The sequence below is a fragment of the Ochlerotatus camptorhynchus genome, unplaced genomic scaffold, assembly GCF_037179485.1.
Source record: "Ochlerotatus camptorhynchus isolate MF236.1 unplaced genomic scaffold, CSIRO-AGI_Acam_v1.1 ptg000577l, whole genome shotgun sequence".
NCBI lineage: Eukaryota > Metazoa > Arthropoda > Insecta > Diptera > Culicidae > Ochlerotatus > Ochlerotatus camptorhynchus.
Window position 1 is genome coordinate 2,535,000 of NW_027041058.1, and position 18,203 is coordinate 2,553,202.

At 38.1% G+C, this 18,203-nt stretch overlaps 1 protein-coding gene across 1 annotated transcript in view; it reads left to right on the top strand.

The window, feature by feature from the left end:
- The window catches only part of SLO2 (slowpoke 2), a 566,463-nt gene that overhangs the window by 183,947 nt on the left and 364,313 nt on the right, over positions 1-18,203 (top strand). The window lies entirely within an intron of this gene.

The following is an 18,203-nucleotide window of genomic DNA, read 5'->3' on the forward strand; positions in this document are numbered from 1 at the left end:
CACGAAAAGTTGAAAAACTTACTTTTTTTAAGACAATAACTCACGAGGGAAATGTATGTAATATGGGTCTATTGTCCCCAAATTGGGTCTATTTATGGATGCAACTTCGTCCTATCTTGTTTGATCCTCAAAAAAACGCTCTTGGTAACGTTTTCTGATGTATTTTTTTTTATCACTATCACTGTTAACTTAATGCTCTTCATTCCTCAAAACATTTCTTAGAGAAAATTTTACGAAAACTACATTAAATCACTCAATTTAAAAATTAAAAATTAAAAATTTCGCTTATCGTCTTTTGACCGCAGAATATCTAAATCAGAACATTGTGATGTTCATTATACAGGTTTGGCAGAAAAAATCTCCCTTCCTGTTCGTTCCTTATCATCCAAATGCAAAACAACATTGTTGACGTTACTCTTATTGCTATATGCTGTCAAATGAATTTCATGGGCCATAGTTAGGAACATAGAAAAGAAATGTGTCCCTAAAGTTGGGTCCATGTTTTACTTGTGAAAACGTTGTTAAACAATTAAAATAAACATAAAATATTCAAACAGCAACTGTAAGTTTTACGTCTAGTGTGTATTATCAGGTAATTCCAATCAATAAATGCCATAATCAGGCCATTTGATGATCGTCAGTCAACCTTCCCATCTTAACCTTATAAGTCATGGCGGCTAAAAACTCCGAACATTGTGATATTCTCAACCAGTTTTATTACTTACGAGAGCTGAAAATGTATTGAAATGTTGTGATATAAATTGATTTGTGTGTGGTACACATTTATCAACCATCAGTGATCAATATTTTCCTTATTTTTTGTGTAATATTCCTTAATTAATTATTTATTTGCGTGATAGGCCGAATGAAAGGACTAGACCCACATTACATACCGTAACCCTATAAATTTCTTTCTTTTCGATGAAATTTATGCACAGAATTCAGCTGCAGGATAGATAGAATGCCTTAGAACATAAAAGAAAATCCATGCTTTTTGTGTGTATTTTTTTATTAAATAAATCAAGAACACTAAAAAAGCTCGTATAAATAATTAATTTATTCCAAATGGGTTTTACCAAACCATACTTCATTTAAAATTAAAAAAAGATGCCAATGCTTTTGTAAAAATAAATTCAATTATTATCTAGTTATAAACAGAGATACAATCATTCAAGTTTCGAGTTCATTCCTTTCGATTAGTATTAAAGTTAAATCTTGATTGACTCCGAATGTTAGTTAGCCCGATGCATCAAAAAAAAAAAATTCTGAATAAATTACTTATTACTTTTTTTTATCTTCAAATGTCAGAATCATGATAAATTATAACCAGACTTTTCAATATTTTGTTTTCGAAATTTTTAAATCTGAATCTTGAACATGTTTAAGTCCTGAATGTATGAAACTTATTCTTTGTTTAATTAACCATGTTTCGAATTAAATTCCTAGAATTTAATTTTGGTTCCTATGTCTGAGATTAAACTGTTGATGAAATATTCAGAATCTAAAAAAAAAAGATAATAACAAAGTTCATGGTATTACCTAAGAGAGAGAGAGAATTTTCTTCAGTTTGAGATGCTTTAATTGATGTCATCCGGACGCTATGTGATTTCATAACAAAAAGCATGAGCAAAGAATCATTGCTTGTTGAAATTCAGTAAGCTTTTAAGACTCCCCCAATCGAGGTCCCAATCATTGCTATGAAATAAATATAATCAAATTTATTGTTTCACCATTAAAATTAAAATAAGCCTCAATGTCATATTATAAGTCACAGAAAAACTGTTCATTAGTTGATGGATCGATAGGTAGGGTCCAGGTGTGGGAGCTACCTCCCTGGCTTCGGTAGAATTCGTACTAAGTACGGAAAACAAGATCGACGGAAAATAAATCAAGGAAAAAAAAACCTTTCTTCCGGCTCTTCGTTCTTCTGAGATTCCATGTTTTCAATTCTCCTCATATTCAATTAACATCACAAATCAACAAATTGCCATCACTTATTGGCTGACAGTTTCGATTGACACTATTACACACTATTCTTCCACGCCAAGGAAAATGACCACAATTGCCATCATTTATCTTCATTTACACCTGTCGGGTGGATTAAACTAGAGTCCCTTTCCTCCCACCCCCTTAAGCATCGTCACGACAAAGGGCTTGAAATGAGTTATAAAACAGTTTTTTTTTTTCAAACAGAGGGTGAGGAATAATTTATCACCATTCAGTTCGATCCTCGACCGAGCCTCCCCTTGTTTGTCGTTGGGTTCGAAAGGTTGGCTGTGAGCCAACATCTGTAGGAATTTGAAATTTAATGACGAGTCACCTGGTGCTGGCAGGTGCATGAATAATATCATGGGACTTTCCGTCGGTCGCATTTTGTGTCAAGTATTTGGCCGCTGGAGATCATTATTTTTTGTCCTCCAGTCGGAGGAGAGGATGTGACAATCGTTCAATCGAATGAAACAAATGAGTTTAAATTATCTAAATATTTTTCCATCTAGTCAGCAGGTTGGCAACAATCTAATTTTCCATCATTATGGAAACAATAAAAAGTTACCATCCCCCATTTCCATCTCCAGGAATAGAAAGTCGGGAACCACTTGAACTCGTTCAAGTGAAAGGTATCTAGGCTCCAACCCGTCCCCTCGCCCGAAATGAGTTGTGCAAGGGAAGCAGAAGAGTCGGAATCACGCACAAACTCACTTCATTAAGCTTTCAATTTGCTGGTCTTTATGCTAATTTCCAGCGATTGTTTGGAAGGCGACCTTTTTCCCTAGCCACGTGCAGCGAAACCTCAACAAACCTGGATGGATGTCTGCGTTGGTTCGGAAATAGATATTTTTAGTACCTACCGTTGAGAGCCACTCGACTTGCTTCCACCGAAGAGTCAGTTGAAGGAAGACGCGAAAGTGGTGTTCTTGTGATTTATGCAAATGACGTACACAGGGAGGAGCAGAGTGGTGTACTTTACGGTAGAAGGTCAGTCCTCCGTGGCCCAATTAATCGATCATATTTTTTTCTGGGTCACAGACCGGTACCAGACGTTTACTGAACCAATTTGTTCCGAAGAATATTTTTGGTGATTTGTCTTCGCTCTAATTTTGTTTGGGCGGCAATCGCAGCCACTGACTGACTGGATTCAGTGCTTATTGAGAAAGGTTTCAGGTGATGTAAATTTATAAGGAAGCTCATTAGCAAGTTTATTGCTTCCTCGGTGTTTTATGGCGCTCCATTGTTGGCCTGTGGATTACGCCTAGGCGAGGTGAAATATTGAGGAAAATTCATTAGCTTCGAACGTGACATGAATGATGATGGCTCGTTGATGTATCGTTGAATATTTATCTTTGAGGTTAGATTTCAGCGTGCATGAGTGTTATCGAACCGGGAATCGTGGGAGTTTCTATGCTAATAATAGGTTTAGCTGACGACCAGGCAATATAAGTCTTTTTAAGAATAGAATAATCTTATTTCAATCTATGATTCCCAACCACCATCTGCACAACGGTTGCAATCTTTGATGTCTTTGAAATTGGGGCGGTTCCTTTTTTGGTTACTCAATTTTCATTGTAAGTTTGATCGAGGTTTTAAAGTATTCTACAAGTCTAAATCATGGTCCATAAAACCAAAGTTGATACTTGGGAAGTGAGTTCTAAATATCAACTTTTCGGTTATTTAAAATCGATCGGCAAAAGTGATCGACAAAGTTGTAGCACAATTTATCTGAACCAACTTTGCTCAAAGAACCAACATCTACTTCATCTTTCTTACTCTAACGGTTCACGGTAGTGTTTGCACTACCGAAATTTCTGATTCCCGGGAACATAATTTTCGTTGCCCGGGATTCCCGAATTTTCCGGGAAATTTTATATTTATTCAATTCAAAGATTACATTAGATTTAGCTATTTTTCTCCGCTGAAATGCATTATTAGTTTGAAGTATTGCTACCCCGTAACGTGGGTAGATCACCTTTTCATGGTACGTTACGGGATGTAAGATCTACCACCGATTCCTAGTCCTGACTACTTCAAACTAGGGGAACAGGATTTTTCAGCAATCCAAGGAACACATCTTAGTCCTTGTTACTTTGTATGCCTTGTTCATAGTGTCAAGACTCGGCATTGTCCACGGAAGATGATCTTGAAACAAGGAAAAAATGAGTTAGTTGTCTTCATCTATGTGATTCCTAATCTTCTATTCGTTGTTCCCTAGTTTGAAGTGGTTAAGACTAGGGCTCTGATGCATGGTCATTTTCGGTGTCATTTCTTAATTTTGTTGCTAAGGAATCTAATTTTGACTGACAAAGGGGCGCGCCTTTGGAGGGTGTTTCAACACTCCGAAGGGTATAAATAGTGGGACCTTTCAATTAGAGTCGGATCCTTGCGATAAATGTGACAACTGTAAAAGAATCGAATACTTCATCATTCCACAATAGTGATTGAGTAATACGACGTGCACTAAACTAAGGACACGGGATATAATACAATAGATCAAATTACTGGTCGCAGTGGTGTTAGGTCCCGAACAGAGGAAAAAAAGAAGTGTTGCTTGTGATTCGTATTCCTGATTCTTACATATTACACCCTACATAAAATCAGTTTTAGCAACACCTTCAAGCCCAGTTTTGATCGTCTAGAATTGATCATCTAGAAAGTTGATCAATATCCCACTCTTTTCTGTTTGTATAAAAGTAGACTACTAGATCGGTGATCACCGAAGTCGGTTAAATTTTATCGAGCTTTTGGACTCAGACTTCGTCTCACGGGAAAATCTAAAATTGCGATCGTCACGAAAAGGTGTTAGGTTTTGAACGCTTATAACTTTGTCATTTATAGATTAAATTTAAATCCAAGCACACCAATCGATAGTAAATAACTCTTCAAATCTGCGTTTCCTGTTCCCTGTTTTCCCTAACTTAGTCGTCATAATCGAATACCACTTGGTTGCGCATCAATCTGCTTGAACCTAAAAAGTTATAAAACAGCGCTGCTGCTGCGCCTTCGCTCAATATTTCGCATCAGTGAGCGGATCGCTCAAGGTACCAGCAGCAAGCACGCCAGCGGTAAAGTTGAATTTTTCACTATCGCTCTCTCTTTGCCGTCTTACAGAAAACTTTCCTCACTGCGGACGGGCGTGATGAGTGATTCACCTTGGTAACCAGCGAAGGGATGGAAGAAGTCTCACCTCGGCGGCAACGAGCTGTTTTTGCATTAAGCTCAATTCGCACCTACCCGATATCATCCGATTTGACTGGCGATTTTCTGTACATCATCGGTTTTATGTGATACTCAGCGTTGCCAGATTTTTTTAAAGTTTATCGGTATCAAAGGTTTAAAAAAATCGGTATTTATCGGTTTTCACTATTTTAAACTATTTAATTTTAATTTGAAAGCGAAAATTTTAACTTTTGTGCTATGATCGGAAAATTCTGAAAGATAACTCCGGGAAATGTTTGAATTAACTTCTGAAGGAACATCCAGACAAAAGAAGCTCTTCTGGACACCATTTTTTAAGTAAAATCAGAGAAATATCCGGGAACGACCAAAACAAGAATTGAGAAACTTCTAGTGAATATTTAAAGAAACCATCGGAAAAAATCGTCACATCCAAAGGAAGCCAGGAAATTTTCGGAAAATGGAAGTAAATTCCAGAAGTAGCCAGTTCTAGGGGAAGCCAGAAGAAGTTTAGAAAAACCTTCCAATAAAAGTCGAAAACCTATTTCTTATATGGACACACACTCCTGAAGAAGACGAAAGAAACTTTCTGAAGACGCTGGCAGACACTTTGAAGAAACTTCTGAAGAAATTCGGAAGCCAGAGCGCCTACGGAACAGTCGAAAGGAACAAGGACATACTTCCGCAAGAAAGAGATTTCTGGGGGATGTTCTAATGATCCAGCAAATTTTCCTGATATTCATAAAACATCCCTGAAGACCCCGCAATGCCCCTGAAGTTTTCGGAACATTCCTGAAATGCACTTAGGAATATTCCTTAAAAGTTCTTGTAATTTTCTTGAAGTTAATGGGGCTGTTGTTATCTGATCATCCTCTAAGTCCTCGGAACTTCCCTGATTATAATGAGGCTACCTGAATTTATATAATCATCTTTGAAGCTTTCAAGGACATTCTTGAAGAACTGTCTTAAGTGCTCTCACAATTTTCTTGAATTTATTTTATCATCTCTGATCTTCCCAATTTTCAAAATTTCACTTCTTGGCACTGCCATTAGAAAGCACGTAATTTCCCATAAAATTTTCTCACAATGTTCTAATGTTCGTGTAACTTCCCTTACGTTTCCTAAATTGGTGGAACATTGCCTGAGCTTCTCGGAAATCTTTTAAAATATCATCATTTCCTTGAAATTCAACACTGAAACAGTTGAAACTTTCCTGAAAAACATTAAATTTTCCTGAAGTTCTTTGAACTTGTGAAGTTTCCAAAATATTTTTGATGTTTTCGTAAGTTCACTGGAGTTTGCTGGACTTTCCTGAAATTTTCGGGTTTTGAAAGAAGCTTCCAAGGGAAGTTGAAATAAGTTTTCGGGAGGAATTGAAAATTAAGTTATGGTATAAGGTGGAAGAAAATTCCAGGCGAAAGTTGGAAGAAGTAAAAAATGAACAAAAACTTTAGGAAGTTAAAAAATGTTTAAAAAGTATTTCGAGATTCTCTAAGAATAACCGGAAAGAGCCATCAACAGTTTCTCGATTCATGGGTAGCCAAAAACGGTAAAGAAATGGAAACATTAGTCAAAAGACTATCAAGCATATGACATTTTCAAAGATGATTTTTTTAAAGAATTTTGAGAGTTAAAAAATTTGAGTTATTCAAAAAGATACAAGTCTCTCACAGTAATTTTCTCCAAAATTCGAGCACGGGTAGGCAATAATAATTTTGATCATTTAAAAAAATCGGTATACAATTTCAAAAATCGGTATTCTGAGAAATCTTATCTGTATATCGGTATCTAGTTCGGAAATCGGTATATCTGGCAACGCTGCTTCCACTTACACAAAAAACATGTATTTTTGTTCCCTTGATAAAATATATTCCCCTTTCGATTGAGGGAATGCAGCGAGGTGGGAATTTACTTTTCCGCATCTGTCGCGAACAACGCGAACATTGTAGACCAATATACATTTCACCTGACGAAAAACCCACAAAAATTATATTGCGCCACACATCACACAACAGCAGTACATTCCGTTCTCTACCAACGATGTAGGTGTACAACAACATCCCGTGCGATCACTCTCGATCACACAAACATCACAGATCACAAATATAAATAAAACACGCATCCCGGCCAAGTAAGCCAGTTCAATCCAAACTATTGCAACCTCTACACGTCCAAATATACAGTCGGTCAATGCGACGCAGTGAAGTGTTATTCATTGTCTGCCACCGAAACAGTCTTTTTCAACAGCATCCATGTATACACTACGTACACCAGTATACTTGTCGAAGCACAGCTCCGCTGGCAATTTTTCCCCAACGACATGCTTCACTTTACCGTTTTTCCCCAGCGCCAGGTCAGGAACTTCTGGCGTAAATTCATAAACTCGTACATATTGAACATAATCCCCCGCATGTGACATGCGTACCTTGACTGCCTTTCCATTCACATACTGTAAAATTAAACTTCAATGTATGGAGCATCGATTCTTCGGGTTTAAACTTTATGAAATGGGATTTCTTTTCGGCTATTCTGTACGTCGCTTCCATTTGAACGGGATCCGGTGCTTTTACGAAATTTGCAATTTCGCCTATGGTGGGTTTCGCACTTCCATTCTCGAAGGAAATCTTGACGGGACTCATTTTCCGGTATTCCCAACTTCAACGCCACTCATAATTAAACTGATTGCAAAGAACAAAAGCTCTCCGAAAAATCACTTGAACGAGTAAACAAACTGTTGTTTTTGATTGACACCGAGAGATACAGCAAGATTTCTCAGAATTCCGATTTTTTTAAATGATCAAAATTATTATTGCCTACCCGTGCTCGAATTTTGGAGAAAATTACTGTGGTCCCCGGTTCATGAGTTGATGGGTCGATAGGTAGGGTTCAGGTGTGGGAGCTGCCTCCCTGGCGTCGGTAGCATTGGTGCTCAGCACGGAAAACAAGATCGACGGAAAACAAACCAAGGAAAAAACACGGACTCGTAATCTCACAACCACTCCTGAGCAGAGCTGGTAAATATCACGGTCGTCATATGAGAATGAGAAAACAAGTCCTCTCACTATCACGAGACGAAACGACCGATCATTAGCTTTCTTGTCATTTTCCAATGATCGAGCACTCATGAGAATAATTCTTATGCAGTTTTGACATCAACATTTATGACTGATTTAGATGAATTTATGCAAGTAACCATATGCTATCGGTAGAGTGAATATATTTTTAAGATTTCCTTGGTACAAATAAATTGAATAGCAATACATGAGCTAGTAATCACGATGATAACAGTACTGTCACGTTCTGTCATGACAAAAAAATCGATGAGATTTTGAAGAAAATCTCTGTCATTGTTTTCTTATCCGATGATAGTGACAGAAGTATCTCTGTAAATATCGCGTGAGATCTTTCATTGAAAATGACATTTGCTAGCTCTGCACCTGAGTAATATTGCGCTAAGTGGAGATAGTAGAAAGAGTTTCTTTCTCTATTAAGCACCATATATGCATTTAGATTAACATCCAAAGTCCCTTATGTTTTACATATTCTGCCAAGGGGTATTCAACTCTGCACACCCTACCCTGTGCCGCGAAATTTAGCTGTGCCGAAAGCTATGCCAAGCACTCTGCCAAACGTGCCGAATTAGGCCAAAGTGTACCAATCAAGGTGTCAATATCTCATGAGTTTGGCAACCCTGAAATTATAATGACTTTGTGACTGTGCTTTCATTTTCAATTTTTTTATTGTTTTCTGGAAAAGGAACTAGATGCCATCCAACCTATACGGTATTCCAGCAAATTCGATCCGTCCAAAATAAACGTGTACAGAAACGAAGTAGTAACCTGATTGATGGTGGACGAAATTTACTCCAGGTGTCTGTTAAATTTTCCCCAACCAAATAAAAACCAGAACTCGAAACACGGACGAAAGTTCAATCCCACTCTAAAAACAACATCCTCGAACCAGGTCATCTTATCGACTTAGAAGTACGTGACCACGAAGACATCACCCAAGCCTACATGTCACTGATTATGATATCTTCCGCAATGTACTACCAATGAAACCCAATGGCCAATGTACCACCGATGAAAACCATCAAATACGGGGGGGTCCAGATCAACCATACTTCGGAAATTATTACTTATCATTAGTCCAGTGATGGAAATCAAGCGAGCATGATCAGATTTCCAGTTTGTCGTAAACTGTACAGATCGTGATCTGTACAAACTACGACCAACGATTAGTCCTCTTCCACCTTGAAAATACGTTATTGCGTAGGCAACTCACAGATAACAAATACATTGTTATACTGAGTCAAGCTCAGAGATGTGAGTTACCCTTTTCGCTCATTATATCCACAAATCGCAACATGTGCTTATTTCACAAGACGAGAGTGAGTGTCTCTCAGAGCAATAGCGAATTTGCTTATTCCCAGGTTGGTACCAGTTCCAACCCAGTACAAACCCGAACTTTTTGTCAGCGCGAAAATCGACCCGTGCCAGGTTATAAAAACATACGATCAAATGCGAATTTTATCTCAGGGGTGCGTTTTGAACCATCCTACCGTAACTTTTAACTCACGAAGGCTGAAACGGGGCGATGTGCGGTTTCTATAGGTGAGGAGGATGCAAACAAGTCGACTCTTTCGTTCTCTCGGCTTCGAATGCTGCAACAGACGTGACGTAACGTCTGTTGCTGTATTAGAACGCGATGAGAATGAAATAGTCGACTAGTTTCCTTGCACCTCACCTGTAAATAGCGCACATTTGGCTCGGTAGTTGACCGGATAGTTCTGTCAACACGGTGAACTATTCCTTTCTTTTTCACTCCACCGTCTTTCCTAATTCACAGACTAAAAAAAGCAAAATAAAAATCACGATCATTATGGCAATGATCATGATCTGATCATGGTTGTTCATCAGTTGTACATAATCCGAACAACTTCTTGTACTCAGCTGTACGCATTGAGATCTTTAGTTTGTAGCGTGCACTCACAACAAGCCTTGCGTAGTATAAGTAATGCATCGTGAGTGCACATAGCAATGATGTTGTTATCGTCTTGCTCTCTTGAGATCTTGGTAGGAACTCACTGTTCGAAATGCTCTCTGCGTATTAGTGTTAAGAGTCAAAGTTCATCGTTAGCTTATGATGATGCCAAAAAATCTTGTAGCAGGTGTGTTGAATACGCTAGAAGCTAGAAATGATTGTTTGACATCACTGTTTGTGATCCAGATCCAGGTAAGCTTCGCATCTGCAGATCTACTGCATGCAGGACCCTGCTGGTTGTTGTTGCTCATCGGCTCGCCCATTGGCTCTTGCCGAACAGCAAGTTATTTAGTGTCGTCATGCAGGAACCTTTGACCTCATCGAAACCCTCTGACCTTACAACAACTGATCGGTAGCGCATCGGGGTCTCTTTAGACAAACTAGTTCAACAGAACGATGATGACAAAGATGCATCTGCAAAATGACCGAATCGTTGATGATGGGTATGTGCTTTATTTCGGACTCAAGGAATGGAATGTAATTGCATTGATCTGTTCCTAGTGATCCTGAGATTGATCCTACACTATTGCGCTAAGGGAACTATACATAGGTTCAGATCTGATGGAATGTTTGAGATTAACGTATCGACATCCCCCAGTAGTACAGGGACTTCTATGGACATCCCTATAAAGTCCTGTGGATTTCCCATCGATGTCCATACCCAATTCAAACCAATGACTGGTAAGAATATCTGAGTAAACAGCGGAAAGCGGGAAAATTTCCATCCTGGAAGACCCATGGCAAGACTAGCTGGGAGTTTCGCTATGAATCGGATGGGATTTGCTGGCTTTGAGAAGATTCATGGTGCATAAAATACTTACAGATTCTTCCTCTGGAATTTTTCAAAATATGGCAAGGCTCGATCCTCGAACCCATTGTTAAGCCTACTGGAGTAATCACAGTAGTCAATCTTAGCAACGATTGGCAAAACGTAAACATTCCACAGTGATGCCGTTTTATACTTTAATGTTTGTCAACGTGTGCCCTAGCGTGCCGAACAGTTTGCCATGCTGTGCTTCGGCACAGTGTGCAGAGCTGATTACCCCTTTTATTCTGCACAAAAATACATCCGAAGGCATCTCTATATATGCATTTCGATTAACATCCGAAGTCCCTCCTTTTAAGCATACTCAACACAACAAAAGGGGCTTAGGAAGTATAGTTTGTATCGAGTATGCTTAGAAGCAGGGATTTCGGATGTTAATCTAAATGCATAAATAAGGGTTCCAACATATTTTTGTTTGGTGCCTGGTACTTTTTACCGAAGTATGTGAGAGAGACATCACAAAACGTATGTTATCAAAATATATGGCATGTTGAGAGATGGAGCTCGTGAGAGAGAGAATTGTGTGAGAGACAAAGTAGCATACGTTTGTGGTAGTAAGATAGAAAGTATAGTATATGGGAATCATCTGTTTTATTGATTTTACAGTTAACAGGCAAGTAAATTTGAAAGTCAAAATTCTAAAGAAGATATAAATTTACTAGCTCTATGTACTTGATTACTGCTTGTATTTATTGGAAATTATTGATTTTCTGAAAATAATTTAAACAATGCCTATCAAGGAAACAGCGCCTTCTGTGGGAAAGTTTTATAAAGGAACCAGTTAATTGAAAGTTCAACATGAAAGTTTTTAAATTAATAAACCAATGAAAATTTAAAATTTATTGATCAGCTCAGTCGGTAAAGGCGCAGCTACAAAGCAAGACCATGCTGGACTGGGTTCGATTCCTGGTCCGGTCTAGGAATTTTTAGAGTTGAAAATTTCTCAAATTCCATACAATTATATATATATATATATTGCCATACAATTATACCAATGCAAAAATGGTACAGGCATCCAAAGCTCTCTATTACTGAGCTAAGGAAGGCCCTATGATGATACATTTCTCGATTAATTTTTCAAAAGGACGTATCAGTTTTTGTACACAATGCATTTGATCGTCGATTCGGCGTAACTGGTAGCTCGCCCACGCATGTTAACACTACCATCAGATAGGGGAAATTTTCCCCTTCCTGCTAGTGTTGTTAGTAAGCGTGTGCGAGCTACCAGTTACGCCAAATTGACGATCAAATGCATTGTTTACAAAAGCTGATACGTCCCTTTGAAAAAGTAAAACGCATTCAGTGCTTTTTCCTAACAACTGAAAAGCCGAATCAAAATTATCCACGAAAATTTCCTAGCAAATTTCCTAGCACATCTCGATCAAATTCCGAACAGATGCACATTCAATACGTCACATCACTGATAGACCCTTTGTCAGCCCACGTTGAGCGTCCTCCATAAGTCGATTGTTCCGATCGTCCTAGACAAATTCCGCTTTCCATCCCAACATGGACGGCATTCCAAAGCATCACAGCTGGCATCCAAACACCTATACCATCTCGTTTCCATAGCACCAAGTTGGCAGGCAATCCAACTGTACTATCTACGTGTGGAAACTGCTAGTGTGACACATAGGATGTTCCTAGCATAGTTGCAAGATTTTCGATTCCGCTCGAACCGGTTTGCTGGATCCAATGAAGGTGGCACTTGTTCGTGTCAGTGTCTATCTTTCCTGCTACATACACTGGAATGGAACGTCGAGAGTGACAAAAACAACGTGCTTCTCAGCAATGGCAGTTGCTCTTGAAAAGTATGACAATCGTACCCGCATGATTCATATGTTCCCTTACTATCCACACTCGACATTAATCAACTGAATATAGCACTCGGGTGCAGAAGAACAGAAGAAGTACAGTTTTGCTCAAAAAATTCGATTACTCATTCGATTGAGCTTTTCTTTGTCCTTCCGGATTGCAGATTCAATTTCTCCGCTCTTATCGTAACGTTTCCTGTGAAAACTCACCTGCTCAGGGAAAAAACATGTCACAAATAAACTCTCCGCAACTGCGCTGGTGACCGACATTGTGAGGTTTCATTTTCAATGGAATTTCGATTTGGCTTCATGTATATAGTGTGATTCACGAGAGGAATGGTGTGGGTGTGGCTCCCCAAAAATGTCCACTCTATTGGATGACTTTATATGTATGTTGCAGAATGCATTAGAAGTCATACAATCTGCAGTATAGAGACAGGTCTTGCTGATGCGGGTTTTTGGGTTGGAAATTCAGCAGGGAATGAATGGTCGAAGCATATTTTGAGGAAATACTTTAAATTTAAATTGGGATTCAAGCGTGGATTGTAGATAAGCCACAGACAAACATAGACATAGCGAAGGGAATATTCCTCGTAATCAAAGACCATTCATAAAGACACTATCGCCATTTGTTTGTTACACCAACTCTAGCTTTTGCATAGCTTTGGTGGCATGATTGCTCATTAACTAATGAAAATGTATTTTGGAAAAAAAATGGGAAGATCCCACCATTTTGATTTACTTCATCCTTAAATTCAAAGTAATCAACGAGAGCTACTCGCTTGCATAAATCAATTCATTTTCGTCCTTTACCCGGGTTAAAAAAAAGATAGTTGCAGTGCACTTGGCATCTGGCAGAGCTGCGAGGATTCGGTACTTCACCAACCGCCGAACTAATTAGTGTCAGTCGTCGAGTGGCGAAAAAACGTCACTTGGAAGGGTATTTATGTATTAATTAAAATTATCCTTCGAGTCAAGTGCAAAATGTTGCTGTGCCTTTCATCGGAAAAGCGGCTTCCCGAAATTTACATTTTCCATTCCCTGTCGTATAACCTTCCCGACAACGCAGAGGGCGAATTTTTGATGAAATGTATGTTTACCGATTGCAAACAGAGTCGGATTAGCTTTTGCTCTTAGAAGAGTCTGTTCACAAATTACGAAACGCAATTGGAAGGTAGAGGGCAGTGTAGAAAGAGTTGCAATTTGTTTGGTGAGGTGGTGTTCGGTAGAGATGAAGCGAAGGAAAAGGAAATCCCTGAAAATGTCAGTCTGAAAGTTGCGTATGTGTGGGAAGCATCATGATTAGTTGGATTTGATATACAGGCAGAGTATTTGAATTCGAAGAATGGGTGCAGTCTGGAACTTGGTACCAATATTTAAATGAAGAGTGCGATACGTGCCATGTTCCAACATTTTTTGTAAATCGTAGAACGTACGGATCTTGACCATTCCCTACACGTTTAGGGGGGTTCAATCAGAAGATCATTGAATTGTGAATTAATCTAAGAAAAATCTTCTTTCATTTTCGTATCTAGTTCCTACCAGTGTCATGCTCCATCTTTTTGCAGGATACAAAATTATAAAGATTTTGTTATTTTCAACTACAAACTGGAGCAGGTATTGGAACATAAAATTACTCGTTTAACGATCAGTAATTCAATGAATTAAAGCACGTTCATGTTGATTAATATTGCTTTTCGTTGCAAATTCAATTAATAAAAACACAGATGCATGTAAACTTCAATGCAAATGAAAAGACTATTAAATACTTTCAGGTACACTTAAATTTGTATTGCTGTATGGTTCAACGGCAAACATACTTTTGAACATAAAAACCAATAAATGATCCATAAAATATTGGAAAACGTTCCATAAAAAACATCCAAATGTTCCATAAAACGGAGAAAATCCTTAAAAAAGTGTGAATGATCCATAAAAAACATCAATATGATCCATATTTAATGTAAAATTTAGCAACAAAATTGTAAAAATGTACCGCTAAATTTCTAAGGAATGAGCATTGAAATTGTACGAATTACCCATAAACATATTGCAATTGATCCATAATACATTCAGCAGTGAACCTTAAACTAAAGAAAGTGATCCATAGAAAATCATGTTTGCGCACTTAAAAATATAGCCATGTTCGTATTAATGAAATCAACTTCCTCAGAGCAGTCTCGTTTTGGACAGTTTGAAGCTGAAATAGGTTTTATTAAACTAATATAAAATCAAAACCAATCTTAATGCTTATAAGGTGGCAAAAGGAACCAAGAAGTCTGTCTCAAATAAACCACCTAGCAGAAATAATAGAGTGAGGAGTGATGCTGCAACCGAATCTGGAAAATGAAGTACCAATGTGGTCAGCCTGGAAGAATCCCTAGACCAGTTGCTGCAGGAGAAAAGCGCAAATAAGAAAGCGCTGGAGGAAGAGAAACTCCTCCATGAAAAGCGATAGGAGGCTGAGTGGGAGATTTTCAAACCGAGAGTTATCTTCCGTCACTCTTTCAACAAAGATTTGGCTAGATTTAGCATTTAGGGATTCAATTATTATTTTAGTTAAGCACGCAAACGATGTAGAATGAGCTACTTACTAGTTACATAGGGTAAATCATGTATATAGCGTTTAGAAACAAATTGTAGGTTACCAGATTTTAGGATCAAATTGTAGTATCTAGATTAAGCAAATATAGGGTTATTAAATTCAATATTTGCACGAATTCCACCTCCAACTAACCTACTTCAGTAGCTACATAGAGGTAACTTTAAGACCAGAAGGTCCCGAAGAAATGTGCTCAACTTTTTGGCTAAGCTCTGGTACTATCTTCGGTCCCAAGCTTATCGATGCACCCATATAAAACACGAGAAAATCCACGAACCCCTCATTGTACCTGTCAAACTTTCATAGCGAATCAAAACAAACATTGTGTAGTACTAGAATTTTGACTAGAATGGGGTACGTTAATCGATTTGCTTGGGACCAATAGGCAAGTCAAGTAGTGAGCCAATTTGAAATCGTTAGTTTCGTATTGATTGTTGGTAGCTAGTTCACTACAAATAACTACACTTTAATTAAACGATAGGTATATTAACAAATTTAGCAAATTGAAATAATTTAGCTGTAAAACGTTTTTTAAATGGTTTGGAATTGTATCTTCCTTTCCTCTTTTTTTCTCGTTCATACTCCGACCTATCTAAGGTCGACCTATCTGACGTCTGTCATTTCTGACAGCGACCGTTACCGTAGCTCTCTGAATCCCCCACAGGGTTGTCACTGGACTTGGCGGTACAGGGTTATCCCGATATTCCGAACAGCCATCCATAAATTAGACGTATATTATTCACGTTTTGGACACTGTATTAAAAATTTTGATCCATAAACCATGAAAAATTGCTCCATTACTGCTTAACTACTTAGATTTACTGTCCTGCCGTGTTTTTAGGTAGATGTGCGGAGCGATGGTCAAGCGTCTAGAATTAGCTTCCAAAAGAAGCTTCTATAATAATCTTCTTAAAAAAAAATGTCAATTTTATGGATCATACCTAGGGTAGGTGTTCCAGTTGTTGGTAGACGTGCTTATTTTGGTGTGTTCCAATTATAGTCTATATCTCGGTCTATATACATATGTTTTTTTAATTTGATCAATAAACCTTGGAAAATTGCTACATTACTGCGTAGCTACTCAGATTTACTGTTCTGCCCGTGTTTTTTTTTGTCAGAAGAGCAGAACGATGGGCGAGCGTCTAGAATAAGCTTCTTAAAAAGTTTCTTAATGAAGCTTCCATAGGAAACGTCTTAAGAATATTATTATAGAATCTTCTTTTGAAAGCTAATTCTAGACGCTTGCCCGTCGCTTCGCACATCTACCTTAAATACACGGGCAGGACAGTAAATTTAAGTAGATAAGCAGTGGAGCAATTTTTCAAGGTTTATGGATCAAAATTTTAAAAATAGTGTCCTAAACATGAATAATATACGTCTAATTTATGGATCATGCCTATATTTTTAAGTGTGCAAACTTGATTTTTTATGGATCACTTTCTTTAGTTTAAGGTTCATTGCTGAATGTTTTATGGATCAATTGCAATATGTTTATGGGTAATTCGTACAATTCCAATGCTCATTATTTAGAAATTTAGTGGTACATTTTTACAGTTGTGTTGCTGAATTTCACATAAAATATTGATAATATTGATATTTTTTATGGATCATCCATACTTTTTTAGGGATTTTCTCCGATGTTTTATGGATCATTTGGATGTTTTTAATGGAACGTTTTTCAATATTTTATGGATCGTTTTATCAATTCTAAAGGTGCAAACTTAGGGCTGCCATGGTTCAACTATGCCAAGAAAAGAAATCAATCTGTCAAATGTTAATTTACAAAATAATTGCTGTGTTCCTTCAAACTCTGCAACTAGGGGAAACAGCCACAGAACAGAAGGGGAAGTGCATACAAATCGGTGAATCAAAAAGTGGTTCGTTTTTCTGCTCAACAAGCGATGTGTTGTGGTAGCGTTCCACGCGGGCTTTCTATGTGCACTCACACTATCATAGCATGCTGCCTATCTTAACTGCAGGCAGAAGATGCCTTCTACCGCTAGGTGCGCTAGTGTTCGCAAATGACAAGTGGAGCCACTTTCTGATTCGCAGTTCCACTCCTGTGGGAAACAGCCCTATTGTTGCGGTACGTTAGCAGCGTTAGAAGCCTATTGTTGTGTATGGAGGTCTCCACACACAACAATAGGCTTCTAACGCTGCTAACGTACCGCAACAATAGGGCTGTTTCCCCTCCCTCCTTTCTATCTATCTATCTAAATGCTCTATTTTATATAGAGGGATAGTATTATGCATGTCACATACTTGCCGTACCGATTTCTTACACCACCGTAACACCATTTCCAGGGTTCCAACAAATTGAATTGAGAAGCTGTTTTAGACTTCTTTAGCATTAGCATTAGCATCGATCGAGTTGCACAATATCGTAGGTGGTACGAATTCAAAACTATTAAGGTGATTCCTTGTAGAGTCCATAAATGGCCGCTACATAGGCTATGCATGCATTTCCACTTCGAATTTTCAATTACACAAATCTCAGAAATCAGTGCCCCATTTCACCTGAAATTTCTACTTCATGTATGCTGCAGTGCAGTATACGAGGAGTAGCAATTTGAATGTTGCACGTATCTTGAAGCTGATATTTGTGCACTTAAAGTTTCAAAGTGGTTACGAGAATAAGGATGTTACAGCGAATCACCTTAAGAGGAAGACGGATATCTATCACTGGACAGATAGTAAATTGGAAATAATTACTATCTTCCAGATAAAGACATATCCCTCTCCAACAGTT